Source organism: Montipora foliosa, chromosome 7 (assembly GCF_036669935.1).
Source record: "Montipora foliosa isolate CH-2021 chromosome 7, ASM3666993v2, whole genome shotgun sequence".
NCBI lineage: Eukaryota > Metazoa > Cnidaria > Anthozoa > Scleractinia > Acroporidae > Montipora > Montipora foliosa.
In genome coordinates this window covers 14610299-14618687 of record NC_090875.1, presented here as the reverse complement: position 1 = coordinate 14618687, position 8389 = coordinate 14610299, and the positions used below count along the sequence as shown (strand labels likewise).

At 41.5% G+C, this 8389-nt stretch overlaps 1 pseudogene; it reads left to right on the top strand.

Annotated features, from left to right (window-relative positions):
* The first annotated feature begins 2813 nt into the window (after positions 1-2813).
* On the top strand, positions 2814-8221 carry LOC138010902 (BTB/POZ domain-containing protein 2-like; annotated as a pseudogene).
* Positions 8222-8389: the final 168 nt, after the last annotated feature.

The window sequence follows — 8389 nt, the reverse complement described above, 5'->3', positions numbered from 1 at the left end:
AAATTCCAGACAATATTTGGTTCAGGTCACAGTGCAAGGTCGCGTGCAAGAAATTTATTATTCAGTTTTGTAAACACACAGTCCAAGCGCTATAACTTTCCAACGATTTATGCCAGTGCCCTGAATTTTTTTGTTGGCTTGTGGTAGCCATATGAGTATTATTTTATGATAGAAATCACTTTCCCAAGCCTTTCAGAAGTGTTGAAATTCGAAAAACTGTTTCCTTACATGTCACGTCTTGTAAAGGTGCAGGAAATTTACAATTCAGTTTTGTAAAAAAACGGTCCGACCGCTATAACTTTCCAACGATTTATGCCACTGTCCTCGATATTTTGTTGGTTTGTGCTAGCCGTATAAGTCTTATTTCTTGGCAGAAATCACTATTCCTAGCCTTTCATAACTGGCATTAATCGTTGGAAAGTTGTAGCGGTGGGACCGTTTTTTTTACAAAACTGAACATAGGCAGCCCAAGTTCGCGTCACTAGAGAGCGTGTAATAATTGATTACTAGTGGAAGATGACCTTTGAGTAAAAGCGGTGTTGCGTTACAGGCAGCCGTTGAGAATTTAAACGCGTTGTAAGACTTTGTATGGGAAATAAAATACCGAAGATTATGAAGCCTAAAAAACGCTCAATTTAACGTTCATTCAATAAAATGAATAAAAATGACTTACCTCTGGTGTATTTTTGTGCCTTTTGGAGCTTATTTTACCGTTTCGGGAATTCCGTGTTTTCAATGTTCTACCACAGGCGGCCCAGATTCGGAAGGTAAACAACTATAAGGATTTGTATGGGAATCTTGATAACAGACTGAAAAAGATATTTACCCGCAAAAGTTCTCAATAAAAAAGCCGTACTTTATTGTCATGGTGAATTTCTTGCTTTTTGTGTGGTTTTTTGCCTGATTGAATGCGATTTAAGCGACTTCTCAAATTCCCGAGTCGTCACTCTTCCCTAAATAAAGGAAAGGCTGGCAACTCATTTCTAACTTACCTCAGATCTCGCCGAAAAAATTCATACTTCTCCGGCATCAGTCACGCTCAAACTCCGGCGATGGCTACACGGATAAATTTACTTTCCCTTGACCAAGTTTCAAGGTACAGCGAGTATCCATTGCTGAGAAACTGCGAAAAATATTCAAATTTTCAAACTCCTTCGAGGCTCGCTAACAACCAATTTTGACACGGCTGGTCAACGGTTCACTGAGCCTCCATACGGTGAGCGCAAACCTACGCAAGTGTACCCGTAGTTGGGCAGAGCAAAACAAATCCCAGACTCGTCCCCAAATACCTGCCTGGGTCATGTTCGAGTTTCTAAATCGGCGAACGATATTAAAAGTTCCACACTGAAACCTTAAACACAGCTCCCATCGCTTTGGTTGCCCCACGGCATGTTATAAATCCGGATTTTCATCGAACTCCGTAAGTACTGAAGCTGTTTGAAGCCTCGCGCGTGCAAAAATCCCCTCGTCCGATGACACTCGACACCACGGCTGTTTCTTTGTTGTTATTGGAAAAAGTATAATTGCTTTGAGCCAAAGAAATCACCGCACCGTAATTTCTACTGTCCAAAAAACAGACAAGCGAGATTGTAACTCGGATACCTTTCAGGTATTCCGAGTAATAATTGTTGGTTTTCGATCGATATCGCTTGATGCACCGGTGTGAGAAATAATTTTGAACATTTCAACGCAACTGGAAGCGCAAAAACAAAGCACAGATGATTTCAACGATGGCATTTTCCCTAGACTCTCAACAGAAAAATGTGTCCAAAAGGCTGAAAAGGTGCAGCGACCTTTTCATATGAATTTCTTCTGCAGTCATGATAATGTGAGTTGTTGACGGATGAAAAACAGGCTTGTGTTTCATACACTAGTAAATACCTTCGACTGCGTTTCAAATTCCATCCAAACAGCTTCAGTACTTACGGAGTTCGATGAAAATCCAGATTTATAACATGCCGTGGGGCAACCAAAGCGATGGGAGCTGTGTTTAAGGTTTCAGTGTGGAACTTTTAATATCGTTCGCCGATTTAAAAACATGAACATGACCCCTGGCAGGTATTTGGGGACGAGTCTGGGATTTGTTTTGCTCTGCCCAACTATGGGTACACTTGCGTATGTTTGCGCTCACCGTATGGAGGCTCAGTGAACCGTTGACCAGCCGTGTCAAAATTGGTTGTTAGCGAGCCTTGAAGGAGTTTGAAAATTTGAATATTTTTCGCAGTTTCTCAGCAATGGATTCTCGCTGTACCTTGAAACTTGGTCAAGGGGAAGTAAATTTATCCGTGTAGCCATCGCCGGAGTTTGAGCGTGACTGATGCCGGAGAAGTGTGAATTTTTTCGGCGAGATCTGAGGTAAGTTAGAAATGAGTTGCCAGCCTTTCCTTTATTTAGCGAAGAGTGACGACTCGGGAATTTGAGAAGTCGCTTAAATCGCATTCAATCAGGCAAAAAACCACACAAAAAGCAAGAAATTCACCATGACAATAAAGTACGGCTTTTTTATTGAGAACTTTTGCGGGTAAATATCTTTTTCAGTCTGTTATCAAGATTCCCATACAAATCCTTATAGTTGTTTACCTTCCGACTCTGGGCCGCCTGTGGTTCTACGCATTATGCCGCACTTATGAAAGGTTTTTAGTAATAAATAATACTTTTGCGGCTAGCACGAGAAAACAAAATAGTCAGGACACTGCCATAATTCGTTGGAAAGTTATGGTGATCGGACCGGACGCCACATATATTATTTTAAGTGCCTTTAACGTGATGAAGGAAAGGACTCAAAATTTTTAACTTTAGTTTTTTTGTGACGTCACGTAAAAAGCCAGATTTGAATCAGGAAGCATTTATCATCACACAGGAAGAGGCGGTGTGTGACCTATGTCTCATACGCTGAAAAGTAGTCACGTTGCTGAGCATCGGCTTGAGGGACACAACGAAGGAAGCGAAGTATCGTGAACATTTGTAAATTCCCCATCAAAACGAAGATGTCTACCCGAGAAAACTGGCAAACAAAGAGGCCCACAGTCCGAGAAAGGACCATGTTTATGCTGAACAACGATCTTTTCAGCGATGTGAAAGCAAGCAAGTCATTCCAGCTCACAAGTTTTTGCTGTCGATTGGTAGTCCTGTGTTTGAAGCTATGTTTTACGGTGAGTTAGCGGAAACTAGTGGCTCCATTGAACTGCCTGACTGTGAATACAACAGTCTGTTGGAGTTGTTTCGTTTCATTTACAGCGATGACGTGAATTTAAGCGGAAGCAATGTTATGGAGGTTTTTTATTTGGCGAAGAAGTACATGGTGCCATCACTGGTTGATAAATGCAGCGAATATGTGCAAAATAATTTGCACCCACCAAATGTCCTTAGCATCCTTCCATTGGCTGAAAAGTACGACGACAAAGCCTTGGTAGATCGATGTTGGAAAGTGATCGACACACAGTCGGAAGCAGTCATGACGTCAGATGGATTTGCAACAATTCAACGCTCCTTGCTTGAGGCAATCATCTCAAGAGACACTCTTACCATGAAAGAGATCGACCTCTTTAAAGCTGTTGACTTGTGGGCGATAAAGCAATGCAAAAAGCAAGGTTTAAAAGCAAATGGTGAAGCAAAAAGAGGTATTCTTGGGGAAGCAGTAGTTAAAAAAATCCGCTTTCCCTTAATGAAAGAACAAGAATTTGCAACCATTGTCCTAGATGCAAAAATCTTAACTCCAGACGAAATAATCAGCCTCGTAAAGTTCTTCAATTCAGCATTGACGGCCACCGCAGTGGGATTTTCAGAGACAAAGCGGTCATGTTTATACCATGTGTTACGCACTTGTGATAGATTTAACAACGTACACGAATGTTTCCGTTGGACCTGCGAAGGAAGTAAGGTCTGTCTTATTTTTAGCGTGAGCAACAACATCAAGTTGCATGGAATGTGTTTATTTGGCAGTGTGAATAACGACTATCGTGTTGAATTAGAGATCAAGGATCTTCACAGCCATTCCACTGTTAAAACCAAGACGGATATCTTTAGGTCACAGCAAATGGAATACAAAGTTGGTATTTATTTTGGGTTTAAAATTGTTTTTGACACGCCACTTGATGTGAAAAAAAACACCGATTATCAAATCGAAGCAAAAATCTCCGGGCCACCCTCTTGCTGGGGAGACGACGGCCTTTCTTTGGTTGACGTGTCTGGCGTGGAGTTTACATTTAAGAAAAGTGCGCAAGACACTAACGGAACAAGTCCTTCCGAAGGTCAATTTCCCCGATTTCTGTTTTCTTTATAAGACTTTTTTTAAATTGCTTGCTCCGCTACATCTAACAGGCATAAAACAGCGTTTTCAAACTATCAATGAGCAGTAAGAATGTACACAATTGCCACAAGTCTAACCCTACACTGCGAGCAGTCTCTCTTTTTGCTCTAAATTGTTGAGACGAACGAACTCTTCAAAATGGCTGAAACTGCGGGTCGCAAATACCGTGGGCTTTGGTTAGAGCGACACCCGATTCGCACGGAGAGTGCCGGGTATCACCCGTCAAAATGATACACAAATTACCGGGCATCACCCGTTGTAGTACGTACTATAGTGCGCTGTTTATAGTGCTTAGTACTGTATAGTGCGCACTACAGTATGTACACAGTACGTACTATTTCGGCTTGATAGCACGATTTCCTCGTTATTCGCTTTTAATATATCAACTGCATGCAATTCCTCCGTAATTACTAGTAATATCAAACACCAACCTCGTTCCCAGGGTCTCTCTTCTCTGCCTCTATTGTCGTTGAGAGAAGGTCGTTGGTTCACGCTGGTCACGTGTCTCCCAGAATCTGGGAGGTTGGCGAAATGTGTGTTAGGGGATGGGTGGCAATGTAGGCTTTGTTGACATTGCAAAGAAGGGAATCAGCACGCAATTGATTTTGTGGCCAGATAACCATTGACAAAACGTTTGACAGCAGTATTTTATGTACTACACATATGGAACCCGATGTGAAAGAAAAAAAGTTGTGGTCAAATCGATAAGAAGCCACAGAAAATATCCTCACGTTATTCAAGTTTTCATCCGTGTGAAGGTACGGATCAACGAAGAATGCTAATAGTTTGCGACAATTTTAAAGGAAAGAAGATTTTGTCGTGCAAGAAAACAAGCGAAACGGTTATCCATGGAAAACAAACATGTTCAGCGATCAGCCGGTGTGTTGTTATTTAAGTTCTCGAGTCACATATCGACCTCAAATCCATCAAATCAAACTGTATTAGCATGTGCAGGTATTTCATTTTGTTCTTTGATTTTCGTTTTTCTTTCGAAAGTTAAACAACGTGATTGCTAAGGTCGCAATCTTGTACAGCGAGTTGCCAGTTTGACTTATGATATTTATATTTCAACAAGTTCGTGTAAATTGTCGATGTCGTTAAGATTTTTTTTACCACTGCACCGCGCTTTAATAAATATATTTTTAGTCGCCGTAAAATAAAAGAGACATTTTTATCAAGCAAACGTAGTGTTTGGTGTATTCTTTTATGTTAGTGTTTGTTCTGAAGAAGCAACTTTGGCTACTAACGAAATTAATTTAACGTCTGTTGTACTAACGAAATTAATTTTTTTTAAAGCGAACGTCAATCGCCGCTCGACATTGAAGTCGTCTTGTCGATCACAAAAGCTCTTGCTTTTAGTTTGACCGCTTTTGTGGGAATTCATCTCCTGTGGGAATATAACATCAGCTCTTTTGACCTTTTTATTTTAGAAATGCCTTGTTAAACGAATATTTTTTCGCCCAGGTGCGGTTGCGGGATCAAAATATAACGAAAACACTACCCTAGTGGAAAAATGTTTGTCGACGAGTGCCACGTGACCAGCGTGAACCAGGGTCTTCTCTCAACGACAATGGAGGCAGAGAAGAGAGACCCTGGGAACGAGGTTGATCAAACACAGGCTATGATGTTTGGGCAAAACAGTTTATTGACTAGCGGAACGAGACGCTAGCGAGAGGTCAATGAACAAAACCACCTAGGGTGGAATGGGTAGTATGTGATTAAGATTGAGTGTTATAATTAGAGAAATTAATTAACAGTACTTGAAGAAATGGAAGAGTAAAACTAAACAGCAATAGGTGAAATAGCGGCAGCCATGTGAGTAGCAAATGAATGAAAGGGTAGTTTCTAAAGAAACTGTGGTGCTGCGTCGGTGGGGAAGTAGTATACAAAAATTTGGTTTTATCAACAGAGTTGATAATGTAAATTGGCCACCGTACAGAGATTCTAAAAGCTGACGTTTCGAGCGTTAGCCCTTCGTCAGAGCGAATCGAGGGATTATGGGTTACGTGTAGTTTTTATAGTAGAGTAGGAGCTACGCTATTGGTGGTAACATGGCAACGTGAAAAATAGGAATATATTAGTTAAATGAAAAGCGTTCGTTAATACCGTGAGGATTAAGGGTGCCGATTTGAAAGATGAATTTTTGTTCCAGATTCTTGCGGCTTTCCGTCGTACCTAGATGTAGGGAAAGGCCGCAGATAGCCATGTGTTTTTTGGAGTGGTTAGGCAGATTAAAATGGCGAGCGACTGGCTTGGATGCATCCTTGTCATTCTTCTCAACATCGCGAAGGTGTTCGCGGAATCGGTCACCTAGTCGTCTACCTGTCTCACCAATGTATAATTTATTGCTTAACGTGCAGGTTATGCAATAATGTACTATAAAAACTACACGTAACCCATAATCCCTCGATTCGCTCTGACGAAGGGCTAACGTTCGAAACGTCAGCTTTTAGAATCTCTGTACGGTGGCCAATTTACATTATCAACTCTGTTGATAAAACCAAATTCATGTGAGTAGCAGCCACCCTCTTTTGTCGATCAGTCATTTCAAGATAAATTAAATAACAGTCACTACGCCAGTCGCCCTGTGCCTTAATTAACTCAGATGGTACTTTAGCTTCAAAGGCAAAGGTAGCGCCACCGCGCCTAAAACTATGAGGGGAGTAACTAGCAGAATCGAGACCAACAGCTTTGATAACTCTGGCGAGAAAAGAACTAAAATGCGAAGTGGTTATATGACTCAATAAACCAGCGGACCTAACCGAGAATAATGGCATGTCCTGGGGTACCTGGTTAATCCGAAGGTGGTTGACCAAAGCGGCTGCGGGGCACAACAAACTACCCGGGATGCGCGGCAATGGTAAAGAAAAAAGACGTTCCTGAAACTGAATAGTTTTCGACGCGCGAACCGTGAGATAAGCGAACGATGCATCAAAACAAAGATCGGACCGCAAAAGGACCTCAGGCGAGATGTGAGCTGCGCGATCAACAACTAAATTCGACTTGCGTAAAAAGGAGTAAAAAGCTACTAGAAAAAGCGCCCACATAGCGACATGCAAAGGCTTATCAAAATCGAAAAAGTGTACCATGCGTAATAACAATCGTGGAGTGATGGGAGCCTTGCGCTGAACTGCTGTTCTTAAATAACGCTTGACGCCGCGTAACAACAATGTATAACGATAATCACTATCCCAAGTCAAATCATGACCGAGAAACTTATGCATATGCTTAATGCTACTTAAATGATTCAGGATAGTACCATAAACGCGGCCGAGTGACACTAAATAAGCTATGTAACGCGTAATTAATGTTTCAGTCACTGGAAACGGAGCGGACGAAACCGCCTCACAAAAGGTCAGATAATTTGTTATGTGAGAGTTCAAATTTCGCCGGGTTGAATCTGCGTATGGTCTCTCAATCAAGTCGCGTCCGAGAGAATCCAATGCCCGAAGATCTGGTGATGGTTGAACTTGCCTGCGGCGATCTGCAACAAAAGGCACAAAGCACCCATTAAGGAAGGTTAAAGGCTAAATCCGCGCTGTCGATGGATAACATGTGAAAACAAAGATTACGCTGAGAAGCAAGTTCATAGATGTCTTGCTCGAAGCTAACGTACAGCGATCTGAAAGCCGATACACTAAACCGGCAGAAAGGCTTGCCCGAAAGGGGCGTGTTCTCAAATGGCAATTATCAATCATCACCCGTGGTGATCCTTGTACAATCCATCGTCGAATGGTCCAAGGGGAATTTTTGTTTTCTTACATCTAAAGCTGAGCTAATGGACGGTATGTGTTTAGTTTTGCTCTAATATTTTCTTTTGTGCTGAGACAGTCGATCTCGACTTTTTAACTCAACTCTGTCTACTGCCTTGTAAATTATTATAGTACGAAGTTAATTTTGTTGCAGGCACTGAATAAACCGTAAAACGATTTAATTAAAAAAGAGGTTCAAGTGAGGTATCATCATGATGAGAACACTTCTTCAAGCAAGAGTTCGGCAGTTTTGGCCTTATACCTTCTGGAAATCAAGGTAAATCTGTCTCTACAACCTCTCGAGCTGACATAACTAAAGAGATCTTTA